Source organism: Zootoca vivipara, chromosome 3, assembly GCF_965207765.1.
Source record: "Zootoca vivipara chromosome 3, rZooViv2.hap1.1, whole genome shotgun sequence".
Lineage (NCBI taxonomy): Eukaryota > Metazoa > Chordata > Lepidosauria > Squamata > Lacertidae > Zootoca > Zootoca vivipara.
The window spans coordinates 41,457,594-41,480,434 of record NC_142586.1 but is presented as its reverse complement, the minus strand read 5'-3'; the positions used below and the strand labels follow the sequence as shown (position 1 = coordinate 41,480,434).

The window sequence follows — 22,841 nt, the reverse complement described above, 5'->3', positions numbered from 1 at the left end:
CAGTTAGTCACTTACCCTTGCAAGGTGGAACTTGAATGAGAAAGGGTGAAGCGGCTGATTTAGACAGAAGATTTTCAGTGCCACAAAGAAAAGGCAAATTATTTTTTCCCATTCATTGTTGTCTTTTTAATAATAATAATAATAATAATAATAATAATAATAATTTATTATTTATACCCCGCCCATCTGGCCGGGTTCCCCCAGCCACTCTGGGCAGCTTCCAAAAAAACAGAAATTCTAAAATACAGAAATCCATCAAACATTAAAAGCTTCCCTAAAAAGGGCTGCCTTGAGATGCCTTCTAAAGGTCTGGTAATTGTTCTCTTTGACCTCTAGTGGGAGGGCATTCCACAGGGTGGGTGCCACTACCGAGAAGGCCCTCTGCCTGGTTCCCTGTAACTTGGCTTCTTGTAATGAGGGAACCGCCAGAAGGCCCTCGGAGCTGGACCTCAGTGTCCGGGCAGAACGATGGGGGTGGAGACGCTCCTTCAGGTATACCGGACCGAGGCCGTTTAGGGCTTTAAAGGTCAACACCAACACTTTGAATTGTGCTCGGAAACGTACTGGGAGCCAATGTAGGTCTTTTAGGACCGGTGTTATGTGATCTCGGCGGCCGCTCCCAGTCACCAGTCTAGCTGCCGCATATTGTAATGTGGTTTTGTGTTGCTTAGCACAAAAGATTATGGATTTTAAAAAAATGAAGATGGGTAGAAGAGCGCACATTTTTAAGAGAACTTACTTGTGCATAAAAAAAGAAGCTGGAATGGAGATGCGCATCTAAAAAATAGATGCCTGTGTAATTCTTTCATAGCAAAAGGGCATCAAGGATCATCAAGAATAGCTTGATGCGAGAGGTGATTTTCCTCTTAAGAAGAATCCCTGCCCTTGACGGGTGCATTCCATTGAGACTGTGGGATATTCTGGTGGAATCAGATGACCCCTTTAACAACCCATTCGTGTTCTGATGATTTTATCAATGATGAACTTTTATTACACTGATGACTACCATCTGCATGAAATGAAAAGTTAATCACTGGGAGAACCACGCATCAGGCAAGTGTCAGGAAAATAAGTGTACTGCCTGATTATAATAATTATGTGAACAGCATGGTTATGTGAATGTTCACCTTTCTGGATTCTGGTACCTGTTTTTAAATCAAGGTCACTCTCAAACTCCATGCCACATAAGCTATTGCCTGAGAAGGTTGGTCCTATGTACGGTATATCATACTAAAATGTTTTTAAAGAATATCCTCATGTCCCTATGTTTTCCTCCTTTATGGTTTTTGACTTGGGCCTTTTTAAAAAATGAGGCTGCATTTAAAATTTTAAATGTAAATTGTATTTTAACCTGTATTTTAACTAATTGTTTTTCCTTCTTTATGTTTTATTGTAATTTTATTGGTGTCAGCCGCCCTGAGCCCGATTTTGACTGGGGAGGGCAGAGTATAAATAAAAAATTTATTATTATTATTATTATTATTATTATTATTATTATTATTGAAAAAGAAGCAAAACGCGCCCCTTGAATATTCCACATGATTTCTGTTGGTTGTCTCACTATACCATCAGGGTTCTTTTTTGAGGAGGGGGGGCTGTTCAACTTTGAGGGTCACCTTTGCAGGGTTTATAGGATTAGGTATAGGTGTGATGTTGGCGGCAGCTGCTGCTCCCTACAAGAACTTCTGCATGTGTGTACAAAGTTGCGGGCCACACTGACTGCTTCATGTTTTTTAAATGAAAAGCAGTACAATAATATTTTAAATACATACATGTTGTTGTTTAGTCGTTTAGTCGTGTCCGACTCTTCGTGACCCCATGGACCATAGCACGCCAGGCACTCCTGTCTTCCACTCCACTGCCTCCCGCAGTTTGGTCAAACTCATACATACACATACATATAAGGTCACAAAAGAGCACAAGATATAATAAAAACACAATAAATGCAAACACACACTAAATAAAAAAACTATTTAAAATAATCCAAAGTGACAAAGCAACGACATTAACCATTATTAAAAAGACCAGTTAAAAACAGATTAGAAAGATCCTTATTTAAGAAAAGGGCTCATTTTTAGAGCTCATTTGGTTTTACCGTCCTTTCAGTGTTGTTAAGTGTGCTGTTGAACGACAATGGGACACTGATTAGGTTTGAGCAGTAAAGTTGTGCTTTTCAGGGTGGGACCACAGATCTGGACCGTCACAAACCAATTGGCCTGGAGTTTCTTTCTTTAAGCTCCAAGGACAAAGTACTAGTAATGACAACAATTGCTGTAGTCGCATGTTTCACTTTCAGGTGGTCCTCACTAAAACTTGCTTCAGAATCATCAGAGCTGAGCAAAACGAATCTTGAAGGATTTTTAAAAGGCAACACATAATGGTCTCCCTCAAAATCAGTAGATCTTTTCCCAGCTAAACATTCTGAAAAGGGGGGGGGGAGGACCCCACCATTTCCCCCCAGCCACTTCAGAAAAATTCCTTGGGAGAATAACTCTCAAGCTGTTTTTTGCTGATAAGTAGAGGCACAAGGAGAAAGCTGTAGCTGTTTTTGCCAGGAATTCTGGCCTACCAACCCAAATCAGTATATTACACTTAAGGGTGTGTGTAATCAGCCTGTTCACTCTGATTCACGCATGAGGACATATTTCACACATTCCTGGAAGCTATGAAAAACAGCACAATAATTTACTGTGTAATTTTACAGGTATTTGATATAAGTAGGCATAATAAACATTTACCCACCTGCAATCCTATGGACATTTACCTGGGAGCAAGCAGTATAAAATGCATTGGGACTTACTTCTGAATAGATATATGCAGTGCTTTTTTCCTGAAGAGACGCAGGGGTACGCATACCCCTAAACATTTTGTGAATCTTTGTACTTTTGTCCATTTACTGCCTTTATTTTTCCCAATTTGAACTATAAAATGGTGATTTTCTTCCATCAAAATGAGAGTACCCCTAAACATTTTTAAGGGGAAAAAAAGCACTGGATATATGCATGGCTCACAGAGTTAATCTTAAATTGGGGGGGGCAGGACTCCAAAATTGCTACAGGTGTTCTGGGTGATTTTTAAAAGGGTATAATGTATTTATGTTTCTTAATGTGTTGTAAGTAGGGTTGCCAGACTCAATAGAGGACAGGACTTCTGTGCCTTTAAGTGCCCTGCTCTCTTTCGAGTCTGGAAACCTTAAAGAGAAACCAGCAGACCCTTTGCTTGGAAATTAAACAAAGGGTCTGCTGGTTTCTCTTTAAGGTTTCCAGACTCAAAAGAGAGCAGGGCAATGAAAGGCACAGAAGTCCTGTCCTCTATTGAGTCTGGCAACCCTAGTTGTAAGTCACTTGGAGACTAAGAAATCTAATAAATAATGTAGGCACAATGGTGGTGACGAGGAGGAGGATGATGATGCAGAGATTCATCAATCTGTGCTGGCAGCTGTGACCACCTAAATAAAATATCAAGGATTACTGTAGTGAGCTTTTCTAGAAACCTACAGATGGTAATTACTATTATAGTCTCTTCTGGGTGTCTTCAACACCAAAGACTTGCCTTACTTTACGGAAAGAGATTCACTTGTTCTGTATACTCCGATATAACACTCTTTAGGATCAAGTAATATTTGATTTGGACGGCAGGCAAAACAGCTACAGGAACTGAGAAGGTGGCGGCTTACAGAATGTCAGCAAGATTAGTAAATATTTCTTCAAGCAAACCTTCACTTGATGTTTCTAAAACTTGGCACCAAGTCCCATCAAACTCATTGAGACATTCTTCTGAGTAGAGGTGTATATAGGATTTGATCCTATTTAAAGTATTTCTAGGCTGCTTTTCTAAAGCAACCAAAGCAGCTTACGTAAAGCAAAAATATAATTGGGTTGCTAAATGCAAATAAAACAAATAATCCAGGACTCATTTCCCTCTTGAGAAGCTTAGTTAAGGCACCTGAGGTTTGGAAGCAACTTTGAGAAAGTTGAACTGCTTAGCTATAATCCCACAGATACCACCAGAAAACATCAATGCAAGTATGATAGGGATACAACAAATTAGGGGGGGGGAGTATCTGGCTCTATGATCAGAAGGTTTGGGGAAATAGCAGAAGTGGTGCTAACATGCCAAATGTTGGTCACTGTGACAACAGGCTGGTGGACTAGATGGACATTCTTAGCCAGATCACATCTAACTGTAGTCAATGATATCCACCCACCTGAGAAGTGCTGGATCTAAATTTTTGTGAGTTCCCCCTGTAGCTAAGATGTTTACTCAGTAGACATAAACTAATTTGCTTTTGAAGAAAGATCACCACTCCTATGTTGTATACAGCCATGGACTGTGTTGTATGAGGTGCATAGCTGCCAAGTTTTCCCTTTTCTCGCGAGGAAGCCTATTCAGCATAAGGGAAAATCCCTTTAAAAGGGGGATAACTTGGCAGCTATGATGAGATGTTATTATTATGTTGTACAGAGTTGTGGGTACATTTAATAGTTGGGAATATAGAATTATTCTTAGTGTCATCAGTATGTTCAAAGCTCTAGTTTAGAGGCTCTGGCTGTTTTCAGAAACATGACAGGGGAACTTTTGAAGCCTTTTTTTCTTGTACAAATATATTATAAAGACAAAACAGCTTTGTTTCTTTCTACCAAGGAAGACTTGCTTAATCCCATTTGGAGATACTCCAGCTTCATAGAAATATCTTATATCAAAGCTTCAATACACCAGAGATCAATGTACTAAATTTTGGCCCTCTCCTCCTCCAATTTATTTATAAATTCCATTGATTTCATTACCATAGCTGCCAAGTTATCCCTTTTTTAAAGGGATTTTCCCTTATGCTGAATAGGCTTCCTCGCGAGAAAAGGGAAAACTTGGCAGCTATGTTCATTACACCTTACAATCAACTTTTATTTTTGAGTAACAATGCCAGTAACATTTCAGTAGCATCAGCTCAAGGGTAGAAGAAAAAGGAAACTGATCCAGGCTTAGATTTCTAAAAAAAAAACCCGATAAACTCACATTTCCACCACGGGGGTGATAATAGATGTGCTTTGACTCCTAGAAGTGCTGAAAGGCATCAGATCCAGAATGGAAACTCTACAATAGCTTTGCCAAATATAGAGTAGTCAGCAATCACAAATTTATACTTGCCAGTAGCTTTTACATGTCGGAGAAAGGAAAAAGTTGTTTATAATTAATAATAATTATAATTATAATTAATAATAGTATAATAGTAAGAGCAGCATACTATTAAAGTCAGTTCTAAATTAGGGCTCAGAAACCCTTTTCACCCTGAGGGTTACATTCTGTTCTGGGCAGGGGTGCCCAGAACTTGAATCAAATATTGGGAGACCCAGGTAAGCCCTGCTCCACATAATCATCCACAAGACACAGCACACCATTTTAAATGTGTTTGTGGGAGGGGGTCTATTGCTTTGTTTTTGTTTTATTATGTATTTTGTCTTACCTTTTTGCATAGCTGCACTGTGATCTTCAGCTGAAGTGTGGTATGCAAATTTTATGAAATAATAATAATAATAATAATGCTCTCAGTTGCCATACTTAAAACCAAACTGCACTAAGTGTCCAAACCAAGATCCGAAAGCCAGATGCCAGGGACAACCAGTGTGGGTGGAAGAGGCTGCTACTTTCCTTCACTGCTTTTGAGGGCATCTGCTTGGCCACAGTTGGAAACAAACTGCTTGACAAGATGGATTCTTGGTTTGATTCAGCAGGGCTCCTCTCCTTACAAATGTTTTTCCTTAATGAGCCAATAATTCCGATAGCTTCTGAACTTCCTTCCGTTGCACGGAACCCAGGCTGAACCCTCTCAACGGGTACACAGCCTGTTTAATTGTATTTATACCTGTTTCAGCTTCTTATTTTCAGCCTGAAGAACAGTTATGTGGAAACCTCCAAGCATAGTGCTCAGATAATTAGTTTTTCTATGCTTCAATCTGCTATGGCATGTACCGGCGCTCACACTGCATGAGAGATCATTAACCCAACTTACTCACCATTTAAAACTGGATGTGATAGAGAGGCACTGCCTCGGGCAACCAGAGGCAAGAGGGATAGGGCTCCTGAACATTTAATGGTTGGCAGAGAAAAGGGGGATTTATTGCAGGTGCAACACACTGAAGCACCGTGTATACCCTGTAAAAATTAGTTTAACAAGAAACCACAGCTGGACAGAAAATTAATCTCTTTATCCCAAGCAAAGTTGACTCCATCATTACCTGGAATATAGATAATATATTCACTAACGGCAATAATTTGACTCCATCACACTGCCTTCGAGTTCTCAGAAGCCATTATTACTACACAGCCTCAGAAGAGCATGTCCGCTTTTTTTTAATGTGGCCGAAATAAAGTTTATCTATCTATCTATCTAATGGTTTTATTTAGCATTGTTTATATAGCATATTGGGCTTTGAAACAAATCCAGCTTAGCCCCAAAGCTTACTGAGTGACCTTAGGCTGGTCACAACTTCTCAACCTATCCTACCTATCTTGGCCCATTTTGTAAGCATAAAAGAGGGTGAAAACTATGTATGTTACCTTCCTTTGTTTGGAGGAATGGTGGAATAAAAATGAAATAAGCATACAATGGAGCATGCTCAGATTTTTGTAGCTCTCTTTGGCCCTCCAGGTGTTGCTGAGCCACAATTCCCATCATTCTTTGCCATTGGTCCCTTTTGCTGGGGCAGATGGGAGGTGAGGTTCAACAGTACCTGGAAGGCCAAAGGTTCTCCTCACTTGCCTTAGAAGGTTGGCAAAACATGAACATGGTGCTCAGGTCACAAAAGGCTAGCCACCCCAGAGCTAACTTAATCTGAGTACTTCTCTGTACAAAGTGTTTTGGATCTCCGGTGAGTTAAGACAGTTTTGTTTTCTCCTTAGCAGCAAAATACTGCACTGCAAATGAAAGAATGATTTTTAAAACATAAAAGTCAACTAGTTATAGAGACTTAAATACATTATGGGAATCACCAACTCAAGGTCTCTCTATCCCTCATGACTATAAAAGCCATGAAATTAAAGAGAAACAACTATTTGGTTTGTAAAGAACAAAAGCATACACCATTAGAGCATTTTTCTTTATGTCTTAAAAAGTTTTATAAATTGCCCACAGAGGCCTGTAAACCAAGGTTATTCTGTGTATTTCACTCTTTTAATGATCAGGTTCAAGTCTGCTACACAAACCCTATTAATTGACTATAGAGTAATTCCCTTATCAGTAAACTTAAGAAACGACCTGTTTCCTTCCAAACCAAAGGAAACTGAACAGAAGGAATGAGGTAAGGAAGCTAATAAGCTGGAACTTTCCAAAATGTAGCTACTTATATGAGTGAATATGATCAGCAGATTGTCTCTTTTTAAAAACAAAAACTAGGATGCTGCGGGGACTGAAAATGAATAAAACGATGTGATCTTCCAGTTATAAAACAACACAAGTCGCAAAAAAGAGTTGACACAGGATACAAGATAATATTCTACATTTTGCACACTTCCATCCTTTGTAACCTGAGTTTTAATCAGCATTTTAAAAACTCATTAAAAACTAGGGTGTCTTGGGAACTGATAGATGTATCCAGGCCTGAGGCCAATTGTCATCCTGCTGAGGCATTGGCTGATAGTCACAGGGGCTCAGAAGGGTCTCTCGTCTCTCATCAGCCTGGTTCAGCCATACCACCACACCCTGCCCTCCCCAAAGGGCTCCTGGACAGCATGTGCCACTTCGGAATAGAAGCAACAGTGGCGGAGGAAGCCGCTGTGTCACCCGGGGCGGCAAATTGCCGTGCCCAGGGGGCGGGGCATCACTACGTAATGACGCATGTGTCGCTACGTAACGAAGCTGCGCATGCGTACAACGTAGAGGGTGTCACACACACACCCACGACTTCAAAATGGAGCCTAAACGGAGTGTCCAGCCTCCAGGTAGAAAGCCCGCTGGTGGAGTGGGTGTGCCACGCCAAGTGAGACTTTCTACCAGGAGGCTGGAGGCTCCGTTTAGGCTCTGCTTTGAAGTCACGGGGGGGGCGATCCCCTCTATGTAACGCATGCGTACAACATAGAGGGGGATTGTGCCCCCTGCGACTTCAAAACGGAGCCTAAATGGAGCCTCCAGGTAGAAAGCCTCGCTCGGCGCGTCGGGTGGGTGCCACCCTGGAGCTGGAGGGGGGTGACAGTCGGCGCCCCCCAATTCCTGAGCCTCCAGCCTCCAGGTAAAAAGCCCGCTCACCGCAGTGTGCCACACCGCGCCTAGCGGGCTTTTTACCAGGAGGCTGGAGGGGCTCAGTTGGGAGTCGTGGGGTGGGGTGCTGACTGTCACCCCCCAGAGTGGAACCTGGGACGGACCACCCCTATCACCCCCCTTTGCTATGCCACTGAGAAGCAAAACTTGGTTCCTATCCACAGTACTCAAAATGCAATGCCCTGCCCTTGTTGTTGGCATCCATCTGCTTCGAGAGACAATGGAGAGTGCCTACAAGGGTGAAGTCAAACCGCTGTGTTAGCAGCACCAAAGTGACCTGCTTGGGACACAAGCCCAGGCAGTGTGTATGGAGAATCTGGGCTGCCTCTCAGCCTCACTGATGTGGTCCATAGGAAAGCAGAGCAATATGTTTTGCACCAGCTTGGCTGCAGGAGTTGCCAGAAGGAGGTGTGCAAGGTACCATCCAACCGTCTTAGAGACTCCACTACAGATTTGTGTAGGGTTTATTCCTTAAGATACCCTGCAAGGCAGTAAAGGATTAGGATCATAGTTTTCCTTCTAGATGGGCTACCTTCCCAGGTTGATGAGCCCCATCTGCCCCTCACTCCCCTCTATAGCACATGAAGGAACTTCCTTCTTGACCATTGAACCCACTATTGGTATTGTCTGCTCAATCTGCTAGAACCAATCTTTTCATGAAAGGGAAGTCCCTAACACACTGAGGGTTTGAGACCCATCAGCTACCTTCACATGGTTTAGCTGGTCAGTCAAAGCCATTCCCGGTGAGTCCAACTCTACAACTCTATGATTCTTAATGCTTGCTTGCCTCTATTTTTTAAATATTGAGTAGCTGGGTTCCCCCACTTTTTTAAAAAAAACTGCTTGGTGCTTTATTTCTCCCTCAAAATATTGCAACAAGTTACGTTCCAATCATACAGAGAGAGCAAAGTGCAAAAGAGCTGGCCTGTATTAGCGCTCGCTTCTTTTTGCCATGGCACTGGGATTGCAATATTGCAATGCAACAGGAAGACAAGGACGTCTCACACCTCACCTTGAATTAGCCAGTGCCTCATTTCTCTCCAGCATCCCAGTGCACAAACCACTTACAGGAGAGGTACTATGCAGAAGAAACTACAAGAAGAGGAAACTGTGGAAGAAACTGCACGAAACTGCAAAGGAAGTAAGCCCTTGGTTCTCCATGAGTGGCCCATTTGCTGTAGTCTCTGATGCCTAGTCCTTTTCATTTAAGTACCAGAATAAGAGACAAGCCTGACTGGCCCTAGACATTTTGCTCTCTGAAGCAAAGAACAACACTGAACCTCCTCCACACCAGTTCCATGTACAGAAACTGACTGGTCAGGGAATTGAATCTTACTTCAACACTGAGAAAAGGTCAGCATCTGCCCCTGCCCCTGATATGAATGAAGCTCAGGAGGCAAGAACAGGCTTTGTGGCACACATAGCTTTGATCAGGGCCGGCCCTATGGCAAGGCTGGGTGGCGCAGGGCACCAGAGCGCCGGGCTGCCAGGAGGGTGCCGCGCTGCTGCGTCTGCGGTAGCCACGCTGCGCCCGCCAGACAGCCACGCTGGGAAACAGGACGAGCGGGGGGCACCAGAGGGATCTTCGCACCACGGCACCAGATATGCTTAAGACGGCCCTGGCTTTGATCTCCATTGAATGGAAATGTTCTGACTGAGGAGGAATGGCTGGGAGAAAGGTTGCTGCTGAAACCCTCCGAGTATCTGCTACTTGAGGCAATAGTATGTTTGTCAAATGGTAGAGCTGGCCCAGCAGAAGAGCTTAAATCATACGTTGATAACCTAGTTTGGGATTGTTCATTTGGCTTCACAGAATGCTTCCTTTTCCTTTTCGACTCACTTTGTTTTGTTATAATACAAGTTGTAGCTCAATTGTACTTTTCACAAATTACATTTTCCCCTCAACCTTCTACTACCTTAGTTTGTACACAGATAATATGGCATTCCCCACCCCATCGTCGTCCTTTGCATTTTATGGCTTCATGCTTACAGATTCAGTAAGAGTTTCTTCTCCTCCCCCTCTCCCCAATCACACACACAATCTTTCAAATCCAAAAGAGAAGAGATTTTCAACTGTAATAGAGCAACCACAGACTGAACAGAAGCTTTCAGTGATAAACTCATATACACAAACTCCAGGTTTCCATTCTTTCCTCAGAGGCTATCAGGAAAATTTAATCAGCCCTTTCTCTTCTCGTCAATCATAGAAACCATTTCTGTACTTGAATACTCTGCATTGAAATTTTGTCCTCCCTATCACTATAGACACTTGATGTCTGTGTGCAGCCATTGCTGAACAATGTGAAGTGTTTTATTTTTAGAGAGAGCTGCACACTTGCGATCATACAGTAACACCAGTTTTTCCAGAGGTCACAAGGAAAAGAGTACACTTACGATGAGGTGGGAGAAAATGAATAGCAGAGAGTACCATCAGATTTCCAGACACTCCCTGCCAACTCCACAACATCCATGCAAAAAGCTCTCCCATCAGATTTCTATCTATATCAAGCCGAGTGCAGTATTTTCTTACATATACTAAATTATGTAGTGCCTTTAAACAAAGCATGTACAAGAGCAGAATATAAATAAGACTGAAAGGGGCTGCAAGAAGCTTTTCAGGAAGGCATGGGGATCCAGCAATCATGATCACTTACTCAAATTATTAACAAACGATATTCGCATGAGGGCTGAGGTGAAGCAACACTTGGGTTTTTGTAAACCTTTTGACAGTGGTTTTAAGTCCTCTATTTATCATACTTCTCATGAAAATGCCCATATAATTAAATATTCTCCCCATTAGCTGCAGTGATGCCATCATCCCAATGAAAATACCCTGTGAAGATACTTCTTGTAAAAATGCCCACGTATTTGTTCAAAATTCTCCCTATGTGCCCACAATGATGCCCCAGACCTACCGAGTGAAAATTTATCATCATGTAATCATCCAACTCTCTTGATGATCCCTGATTGGGTGGGATCATCAAGTGACAAACCCAGGAGGAAGGAAACAGCAGCCAAGAGGAAGAAAAATGATGCCATAGACACTAGACCTAGTGAAGATAATGGCCTCCAGTGGAATAAAAACAGGATTCCTTAAATATGAGTATTCACACTGTCTTTTTCAGGGGAGAAATGTGCCATGTCAAAACAATGAGTTTTGAATATTTTATCAAAAGTGCAAAGTATACAAATGTACATCTAGTTCAAAACAGAACTGGCTATGGCCACTAAGTGGCAACATGTGCACTTTCTCTTTAATCTGACACCACCACCACCACCACCACTGGCCCAGTGTACTAGGACACTGAGCTGTGTGGTTTCTCCCTTCTAGTCCTCTCCTGATCCTTCACTGACTCTCCTCAGTTGCTGTGACAAGCAGGAATAGAGGCATGCCACATAACAAGCTGGAAAGGGACAACCCCAAAAGGTAAATGGGTGGATTAAACCATGTTGCCAATTCTTAATGAGCCAGGTCATGTAAAAGTATATAATCAATCTAAACAGCCTGGGTGCCCTCTAGATGTTTTGAACTGCAGCTCCCATAATAATTGCCAATTGGCCATTCTGGCTACAGCTTAAGGTGCAGTAGTCTTATAAACATGGAGAGCACCAGGTTGAAGAAGACTGATCTACTGGTTCTATCCTGGCAACCTTAGGGATGGTGCTAGCCCATGATCATTTTTATAACATAAAGGATGTCTGATCCACTGGGGAAGTCATATAAAAAGTCTTTCCCCAGAAGTAGACACTGCACTTAAAGAGATCCCATGAAAGTTTATGTAGGGCAGGGGTGTTTCAAAAACGTTCTTGCGTGTAGCTAATGAAACAGCGACTTGATCTGCTACATTGATTATGTGGCTATTATAAAAATGTGATCAATTTACTCTCTCAGACTGCTTACAAACAAAGGCTAATTGCTTTCTGTGAAATGTAATGGCATCTTTGATGAGACGTTTAGTTAAAATCAGCTTTTCTCTTTTCCTTGGGGCAGAATTTTTTTCCCCTCCTCTCTCCAATGTAGGTTATTTTCTCTTGGATTTCATGTGTAACAATGATAGTCATTGGCAAAAGGAACTTGTAGTGAAATATTTAAAAGAAAACTTGCTGATACCTAAAAAGATCCATGAATCAGCCTTTCATAGCTCATATTGGATTACATGTGCTCAAGAGAGCAAAAATCTCAACTCCTGGTCATTCTTGGGCATTTTTGCTTATGTAACTAGAATAACGCATGGAATAGAAAAGGAATTTTTCTAGTGGGATTAGGGGGAGCGAGAGAGAGAGAGGTCAAGAAAAGTTGGAGCATGTTTTTCTGGCATGTGTACTTGTTCTTGGGTCTCAAAAGTGTTTTCAAAAATGTTTCGACAGGTAAGAAGACCAAAAAAATTATTAGAAGGCTTGAGTAAGCTTTACAGGCATTTGAGTGAAAAAGTATTGCACTGTCCATTGGGAAGTTTTCAGTTGTAATTCACAGAACCCTTAATCTGTAGCAAAGTCATTAGAATGGGGCCAGGCTTTTGGAATCAGCAACAGATTTTGTCAGGAAGGTGAGAAAGATCTATATGGAGTTGGTATGCAGCTCAGTGGTAACACAAGAACATAAAACAATCCTGCTAGATCATGCCAATGAGTCATCAAGCCCAGCATCCTGTTCTCGCAGTGGCCAACCAGAAGCTTGTGGGAAATCCACAAGCAGGACCCAAGCACAAGAGCACACTCCCCTCCTGTGGTTTCCAGCAATAGGTATTTTCAGAAGCATTACTGCTTCCAACTGTGGAGGTGGAGCATAGCCATTGTAGCTAGCCGCCATCAGCCTTGTTCTCCATGAATTTGCCCAGTCCTTTTTTAAAGCCATCCCCATTGGTTGCTCTCACCACCTCCTGTGGTAGTGAACTCCATTGTTTTGTGTAGAAGCTCTTTGGCTCCATGGGCCAGGTCATTATCTGGATCAGTCTTACAGATCAAATATGAGCGACGGTGAGCAGGACATTATTGACAGGAGAGTTGTCACACCGGCCTCCAAACCTCTTGCGTGGTGTTCCCAAGCGCCTGTCAGCCAGCTGGCTGTTGGATGCTTGGGAACCACAAAGCACAGGGGACGTGGCCAGCCCCACACCCTGCATTTCTGAGAGTGTCTCCTGGGAATGGGCCCACACAACCAAAATAAGAAGCATTGTACCCCTCAGTTATGATGAACCTTTTCAATGTAGTCTAGCAGATTAAAAAAAAACCTAATTAGTGGAGCAAAATAACCCATACAAACGTAAGAATGGCCCTGCTGAATCACAGCAATGGCCCATTTAGTCCAACATGCTTTTTCTCACAGTGGCCAACCAAATGCTTGCCCAGCAGTTCTCTCTCCAATATTTATTGCAATGGAGCAATAAAAAAGAGCAATAATCACTGTGATGCAGCAGTAAACTCATGTGCAAAGGGCTAGTTCAATGCAACTTGATTCATGTTGGAGTTGTTGGGATCATTTCCTTACAGCCACCATGTCTTCAAAATAAGGCCTGCTTGAAAACCTAACATAGTTTGCTTACAAGCAGTTCTGAGAAGTCAGAGCCAACCTAGCACTGTTAATTGCGTGGGGGTATAAATAGTGTGCATAGTTTTTGTTTGGGCTTCCATGCAGCAGCTATTTACCTAACAATTTCTGGACTGTGGCGAGCAGGAATGGGAATGTCACTTTTTCTCCCCCTGCCATAGTCCTGGCAATAAAAAATAAAAAATAAATGACATTTCCAAAGCTGCTATTTGCATTTCAATGAGGAGAGTGATTTCAAGAGAATCAGACCCCAAATAATGGATAAGCTAAAAATAAAGGCACTTAAACATATTGTTTTGTGCATGAAATAAAACTTTATCTCCAGAGATATGGATGTATGAGGGAAAGAGGGAGGGAGGTAGAGTGAGCTCCAGGGGTGTCTGATATTCTTCAGCAGGAGCAGTGATCCATGTAACTAATTACTCCTGAATCTTTATTGACACTGAGAGATTCATGTTAAGTTTTTCTTTGGAAGATTATTTCCTCATTCTTTTTCCGCTGTGACTTCTTCCTCTCTTTTTTTTTTAAAACTGAACTTTTTCTGACATAAGAGATCATTAATGCCAGGCAATTAAGAGTGGGGATCCCAACTTTTAAGGAAGAATTAAGAGAGTATTGCCTGTATGTGACAATCGCAATTCCGTCTGTTTTACTCCATCCCCAAATGTTTGCAATTAAGTGTGATGCAATTAGATTAGCTACATTATGTTTGTTCAGAAAACGCATTGCAAAAGAAAAAGAAAAAAAAAGGAATCTCAGGCTGTGATCATGGAAATGCAAATGCCCTGCCCTGAACCCTTTTGTTGCGTGGTAATGCCAAGCTTGTAACTTGGGGAGAAGATGGGTAGGAAGGCACTGGTTTCAGGGACAGCTTGCTCAGGTTAATGGAGTAGGTTGGCTCAGTTCAAGGGGTGTCCACTGTGCTGAACAACATTGTCATCAGGTGTAAGTATTGCTGGGCCCACAGCACCTGCCCAGGGGCTCACTGCTGATTCCCAGGGCCTCCTCACCCTCCTGACTATCCTCTTTGTTGTCAGTGCTTGTTGAACTGAGCGGACAAACAGTGAACTTGTGGAGGAGATGCAACAGCATCCTCCACTTTCCTTGCACTCTCCTTTTGGGTGTTTGTATTGACTGGGTTCTGGGGAAGAGGGCAGGCAAATGGATGGCATGATGAGGACTTGGACCCATTCAGAGAGGTGAGACCATGCTGCTCAAGTCAGTGCTGGTGCCAGCAGCAACAGTGATGCAGCAATGACAGAGGAAGTGTCCCTTCAACAGCCTCTAACCATCTGCTTTCTCCATTTCTGCTGCCAGTTTTCCAGCAAACTGAACTGAGTTGAACTGGCTAGAAGCCTTGGCCTGATCAGACCATCTTCTGTGTGGAGCACACAAGAGGCAACCAGCTATGGGAGGTAGGATCAGGCCATGGCTGGCTGACCTTAGCAGGGCAGCACCACAAGCAGAACATCCAAGGGCCTTTCTGTTTGGGGAACATATGTGGAAGTTCCAAGGTGAGTCTTTTTAGTTTCAGTCCCAAGATGGGCTGTCCTTTGCTCTCTTTCAGACACAGACACCTTATCCAACCAAGAGAGGTGGTAAGGCTTGACCTCTTCCATTCACATTCCAGAAGGGGCTCCGACTATTATTCATTGTACAAAGCAGATACTTAACATAGCTGGCAAGGCTATTTACTTAGCAAATAAACTGGTTTGACCATTTTAGCAGTCACTTTTTCTGCAGAATTCAGCCTTACAGTTATAAAATCATAAGATTGAAGGAGAGTCCCAAAACCCATTTCGCCTAACTTCAAATGCATTGCAATCTTCTCAGTAGACCATTCTACCCAAAGGAGGCCATATAAATCAGGAAAATGTACATGTAATCCACTTTGGTCTTTGTATTAATGGAATTGCGCTATTAGCTATATATATTAATTATCTCTGACTTTTACAGACCAAAACATATAGTTTTAGCTTGCTGTTATTAATTTAAATTAAATGTCTTTTCTTAATCTCTTATTTACAAGCCCCGCAGGAACTCTGAATTATTAAATTAGGTTCTTCAAACAGGCTTGCTTTCAAGATCAATTGAAGTTAAGGGAGAAGGTCCAATTGATACAAGTTACAGCATGTAACAGATGAAGTCCCGCTGTATGTACCTTGTTGCATCATTTAGTTTATCTGGTGTTTTTCAGTTTATGGTGGCATATTAAATCTTACTCTCAATATTTCAGTGTGTGTTGGTAGTACATAAAACTGGGGTTTAAAACTCTGCTTAACCTGGATGATTATAGGTGACACTCCACTCCACATTTGTAAAATGTGATATATATTTCTGCCCCTTGGAGTTACCATGAGAATAAATAAAATAAGGGTTCCACTACAAAGATATATGCCTTGGGCGCCTTGGGGGAGCCGAAAGGCTGAATATAAATCATTCTATAAATAAAATATAAATGAATAAACTCTGCTGCTCATGCAGAGCTCCCACGTGCCCAAGGAACAACCACTCACCTCCAAGTTGGAGGTCTGCTCTACACATCTGGATATAGGTATCTGTCCCTGATACTGAAGTGAATGGCCAAATCTTTGCACACACAGGTATTGCAAATTTACTCACATCTGCATTGATCGAATTATTTGGGATGAAGAATCACAGTTAATCAGGACTACAAACACATTCAGGTCTGGTGTCTGATAATGTCATTGGCATTAGTTTGACCTTAATGCTTCATGGGGAAAAAAAGAAATATCAAACCCGAGGGTTTAATTATCCCATAACTTCTGAATGAGATATTACATGCTATAACCAAGTAAGAGTAATATGAAGGCATTGCTCCATGAATACCTCTTGTAAGTGACTATTCCCTGCTTCTGAGACTTTCTGATCTGATTTGGTGGGGAAAGGAGGTAGTTTGTCTTGCTTTTGGACATAAGGTTTGGACTAGATGTGGAGGTTAGTGGAACCTCCAGGTTAGTGGAAGAATGCATGTTTTGTGTGTTGAGGGTTTCAGGATTAATCCCATACATCTCCAGTTAAAAGGATCACATACCCTTCACTTAGGGTGTGACGTTCAGGCAATATGACTACCTATTTCTGTTCAGCACTAGTCTTCAACTTTAGTCAGGAAAACCAGATGAATGATAAAGCCAAGCCTGGGTGTCATCTATTCACACTGGCATCAGCCTCCATGTCTACATCTTGTGTAGTGGTCTCATATACATGTTGTCCAAGAAAGAATATAGAATGGTAGTAAAGATGGATGGATCCATCTATTCCTATGCTCCATGTCAATTTTTATTCCTAAATCGATTCTGTCCCATTTCACACCATTCTGTTTTGTTTTTAAACACAAGGACAGACCGTATTTTAACATACACTTTATGTATTTTAACATTCACAAATACACTTTTCGTATGCATTTTTCTATATGCATATGTTTGTGTTTTTTAAACCAAAAGTGTATTGCAAAACACTGAGAAGTCCTAAAAAATAATAATGGAAGAAGTCATCATATTAGTCTGGGAATTGCAAATCAAGTCGATTTGCTTAAAAACAGGGCTCAAATGTCTTCCGGTCTAGCGCCAGCGCCGTCCGGTGGGGTTTGCTTCGAGCTCCGAGGCAGCCCGACTTTGCGAGGGGGGGGAAGCAGCGGGAGCGGCGCTGCACTCCATAGAACCCAGTGTCGAGCGTCACTGGGGCAAATGCTCAGCGTAGCCCCAATTCCGACTCCCCAACTCGCCGGTAAGCTCTAATAAGAGCGCCGGTGCAGGAAGGGTTGAAGTCGTGGGGGCCATTTTGAGCGCGATCGTTGCCCTCGCGGAGAGAAGCTCCGAACCGGAGGCGGAGAGCGCTAGATACTTTCAAAAAAAGGATTGAAAAGATCGGGAACCGTGAGTAAAAGGACTTTAAAATTTTAATTTACCTTAAATTCGGAACGGGGGTGAGACAGAAAAACGGAAGCCGATCTCCCCCCACTGATGATAAGAAGAAGCAGTAAAAGGAGTATTACCCGATGCCAGGGAATGGAAGTTTACAGCCTAAACAATTCCAAGGATTGGAAAAAATAGGATTCTCCCCCAGAGGCAGGGCAAAGGGGGAGAATTGTACTAAGCTGGGAAAACCCCTGCAAACAGTGGAAATTAAAGAGAGAAGCCCCTCCCCCCCCTCCCGAAAGCGGCAACCCGGACAGAACAGCAAGTGGATGGGGAGGATTTAAAAGAAATATTGGAACGGACTTTTAGAGACTTTTAAGTGAACAAAAGGCTGAACTGAGGGAAAGTAGAGATTGGACTGTTTAAATTGGATTTGTCGCAGCCAGATTGAAATAAAAATCAAGGTAACAAGTTGGAATGGATTTATTGCATCCAGTTGACTCAAATTGGAGTAGTTACAATTGGTGACCACTTCCTGTTTTCCAACTTCTGCTCTGTCCTTGAAGAGCTGGGAAAATGTCAACAATGGGCTACGCTCCTGGTTTCCAGAGAAAAGTTATGGAACTCTTGTGGGAAATAAAAATCAGTATGGATAAGACTCAACAGCAAATGGAAAAATTAAATCAGGATGTACAGGAACAGGACATAAGTGAATCAACAGCGAAAGAAGATGAGAGGACATATGAATCGAACAATAATTTAATCAAAGAAGACGATGATGGTTTGGATATGCAAGACAAGAAAGATCAAATTCAGATTTGGAATACCCCCCCCTTCGGAGGGGGTGGAACAAGAGCTGTTTGAGTGGCAGGAAATCCACAAGAAAAACAATGTGCAAACAAGATGGGAACACTGGGGGGAGGACAGAGACATTTGGGTTGAAAAACATGTTAAGAAAGGGGAGGGATGAAGGAGGATGAATATATATTGTTTAATAGGATGGATAAAAAGGGATTGAAAACTGGATTGCTGATTTTGGAACTTGTTGGATTGGAAGGGAATAGCCATGATCGGGGGAGGGGGAGGGAAAATTGAGAATAATTGATACACTATGGACAGGTTCAAAGTATTTTTAAAACACATAAGGAGAAGGGTTTTCCGGAGAAAGAGTCCAAACTCCAAGAATTGATAATTAAAGAGGGGGGGAAACCATTGGGGAAGATGTATAAATTCCTATTAGAAGAGGAATTAAAAGATGAATTGACCAAGAGTGTCATGATAAAATGGGCTATGGATATCGGGAAAACGATTTCTGTAAACCAATGGGAGAAATTATGGAGAGTGGACTCTAAGTTTACAGCATGTATGTCTATCAGGGAGAATATGTTAAAAATGTTCCACAGGTGGTATGCCACCCCGGAAAAAATCGCTAAATTTTACAAAGTAGGGGATGGCAAATGTTGGAAATGTAAAAAGAAAATTGGAACTTTCTACCATTGCTGGTGGACTTGCCCAGAGGTGGCCAACTTTTGGAATAAAATTTACGAAAAGATTAAAAAAATGCTAAAATGTACCTTTGAAAAAAACCCGGAACTATTTTTGTTAAGTCTCACTCCCTCTAACATTCCAAAAGATAGAGTGAATATTCTATTATATGCATGTGCCGCAGCTAGGATTCAGATGGCAATGAAATGGAAGGGAGATGCATTACCTACAATCCAAGAATGGCAGGAAAAATTACTCGAATATTTGAAGATGGCGAAACTGACAGCTATAACTAGAGACGTACCCAGGCAGAAAATTATGCATGAATGGAGATATGTACAGGATTATATGGAAAAAGAGAATTTAGAATGTAATTTAATGATGTGCTTAGAGTAAAGAAACTATAAGAGGAGAATTCATCATAATGTGAATTTATTAGTTATGAATTGTGTATAGATTTACTTTAGAATCCAGCAAGGGATAAGTAATATATCTAGGAACGCGTGTTACAAATAATAGGAATCAAATTTTTATCTTCTTTTTCTTTTCTTTTTTCTTTTTCTTTCCCTCTCTTCTTCTCTTCTTTCTTTCTTTTTTCTTTCTTCTCCGTACCGTAGAGCCTAGGCATTTTTATGTATAGGTTTGTTGTTTTTTCTTTCTTTTTCTTTTTTCCACTTTTAACTACGAACTTTAAATGTATTTTTGCCTTTATTTGATTTGCATATGTGTTTTTGTACTCTTTGAAATTTTTTGAATAAAGTTCTTTATAAAAAAAAAAGGGATTGAAAACTGGATTGCTGATTTTGGAACTTGTTGGATTGGAAGGGAATAGCCATGATCGGGGGAGGGGGAGGGAAAATTGAGAATAATTGATAAATTAAAGATTGGGAATGAAAAAAAAAGATCTAAAATATAAGGAGGTCCTTGGAAGAAAATTGTGGCAAGGGAGGGAACAAGATGTATGTTTGACAGAAGCTGGATGTAATAGTAATTGGGAGTATGATGGTTTTGGCAAGACGATTTGGGACGGTTGGGGGCTTCCCCCCCTTGTCGGTCGTCCCCGGGCTGGGGGCCCCTGGTGGCAGGGGGGGCTTCTGGGGTGGGGGGGACGGGGGGTGGAGGGACCCACTTTGGAAAAAGACTCACTTCCCTTCCTTTTTCCGCTCTCTGGGACTCTTCGTGGCAGGAGGGGTTCTGGGGGGCGGGGGAGGAAGGGGGTGAGAAATGGGGATAAAAGAGAATTATTAAAGAATATGGATAGTAGACTAATATAAGATTTGAAAGATTAAAAATAGATTGAGGAATATGATAAGATAACTGTTAAATATGATTCAAAATGAAAATCAGATAGAGGGGAGATCGGGGAAGCCCACATAAAAATAATGTTTATGAAAAATGATTAGCTAATAATAATTTTTTTTTCTTTTCTTGCCTTTTTTCTTCCTACTTTTTTCTTCCTCTTCTTTTTTTTTGCTTTTCTTTTTTTATGAGGGAGTATTAAGACTAGATAGATGGTCGGATGGATACCCACTTGCATCTCTCCTGCAAACCTGGAGCCTCTTGGTGGCAGGGGGGGGTTCTGGGGGTGGGAGGGAGGAGTGGGGAGAAATTCAATCATAAAAATGAACCACTATCGACTGCCTGTTTTTCGGGGGATCCTCTTGTGGGAGGAGAGGGCTCTTGGAGGGTGGACAGAAGTAGGTGGAAAATTTGTCATGTTATGTCTGCTTTTGTATGTTCTTTTTATTATGCGAAAATTAATAAAATATTATTAAAAAAAAAAACAGGGCTCAAATGAACTAAGCCATACCTAGTTACAGGTAGGTAGCCGTGTTGGTCTGAGTCAAAGCAAAATAAAAAAATTCCTTCAGTAGCACCTTAAAGACCAACTAAGTTTATATTTTGGTATGAGCTTTCGTGTGCATGCACACTTCTTCAGATGTATCTGAAGGTGCTACTGAAGGAATTTAAGGTGCTACTGAATGAATTTTTTTATTTTGCTAAGCCATACCTATCCTACAGGCAGTACAGATTATAGCCAGGCATTCATAACTACCCCTGGGACCTTTTGCCAATCATGATGGGAACCACTCAAAAGCAGTTTCCTAGTAACCTATCTGCTGACTTTCCAACATTCTCAAAGGTCACAGAAAGTTCTAACAGGATGACTGAGATCATTGATTAACATCACCATTGCAGTTTCAGTGCCACACCCATCCTGAACTATTGGATCTAGATAGCTCATAGGAAGGGTGGGGAAAGAGAATGTGGTGTCCTCCAAATATGGTGAAACTCTCCATTATGGTAGCCCCAGTCAGCATGGTCAATGGTCAGGGATAGAGGGAGTTCTGGTACAGGGGTAACATTGGCTACCCCTGGCTTATGGTATCTTCAGGGCTAGATACTGCAGAACTGCTGCAGGCCAAACAACAACATTTCCTATACAAGGAGAGAATAACTGCTGGTGAATTTGCATTCAGGGTATGTCTGTTGGTTTGTCTTTACCAATATTCACAACACAACCCTATTGTAAGTCCTACTCAGTTAAATGGAGCTTATTTCAATAATGTATTAAAAGGATTGCAGCCATAATCAAATGCACAACTCCTAAATTACATTCATATGCATATTATCTTAAACTAATTCAGTATTTTTGGAGGAAAATAACAAGACACTGGAAATCGTTATTTCAGCCAGCTAATTCTAACTTTTCTCTGGTGTCACAATCAATCAGCATTAAATATCACATTTAGTGAAATGAAATACAAGTAGAAAACATACCAGGAGAAAGCCTCTCCTTGTGTTCCTGACTTCTGGGCCAAATTAAAGGTGTGAGATTGATGATAAAATATGGTCTCTAGAAATGGTTAACCACTGACTTTGGAAGACTAATATCAGCAAGGCAGGCTCACCAGAAACAGTGTGTCTCACTTACAGAAAATGCTCTTTAAACACAAATAAATACAATTTCTTTCACTTTACTTTGAAAACTTTACAGTAGTCTCTTGAGAGAAACAGGGCACATTTCCAAAAGTTTCTTGGCAGTCAGCACAAAGAATTCAGCCCATCAGTAACAATTGAAAAATGGTCACTTTCAGCAAAATGAAAACTATCCCCCCAAAAGTGGAGGGGGGGAAGAGTGAGAAAGAGAATATAATTTTTAAAAGGACATGTAATCACCCTATTCTGTTGCCAAAAAAAGAATTTAAGTAGCTGCAGTGGAGTGAGAGGATCCCCTTGCCAATGATAACTGATCATTATAGCATACGGGAAATTCCATCCTTTGATAAACAATGCGTTTGTAAATGAGGAATGGAGAGACCCTTGCATCAGAGACAGTGACTCGTGTAACGACCACCTGATTGTCATATCAGCAGCATTTTCCCAAGAAGGCACTGAGGGGAGGGGTGGCTGCTCAGAATGAAAACTGCTGCATCTTTGGAAAGTCAATTACTACCCAGCAGACAAGAAAAATGCTTAGACCACTATGTTCGGAAGGGGTATTTTGTAAGGTGTGAGAGAAATACAGGATCAGGTCTTACGAAATGACATGGCTCTAGTGTCTGTGATAGTGCTTATTAGAGATGACGGTATTTCATGTAAGTCAGGCTCTTAACTAGAAGGAAAATGCTGACCTGTATCAAATGATGCTAACCTTGCCAATTCATCAGATTCCTCT

At 41.6% G+C, this 22,841-nt stretch overlaps 1 long non-coding RNA gene across 2 annotated transcripts in view; it reads right to left on the bottom strand.

The window, feature by feature from the left end:
- LOC132591889 (uncharacterized) overlaps positions 1-22,841 on the bottom strand; it is a 242,124-nt gene that overhangs the window by 81,527 nt on the left and 137,756 nt on the right. The window contains exon 1 of one of the 2 annotated variants that reach the window (XR_015949304.1): positions 1,773-3,158. The exons of the other annotated variant lie outside the window; for it this stretch is intronic. This is a non-coding gene — a long non-coding RNA (uncharacterized LOC132591889). Of the gene's footprint in view, positions 1-1,772; positions 3,159-22,841 lie in introns of those variants that run through there. 2 annotated transcript variants of the gene reach the window in all.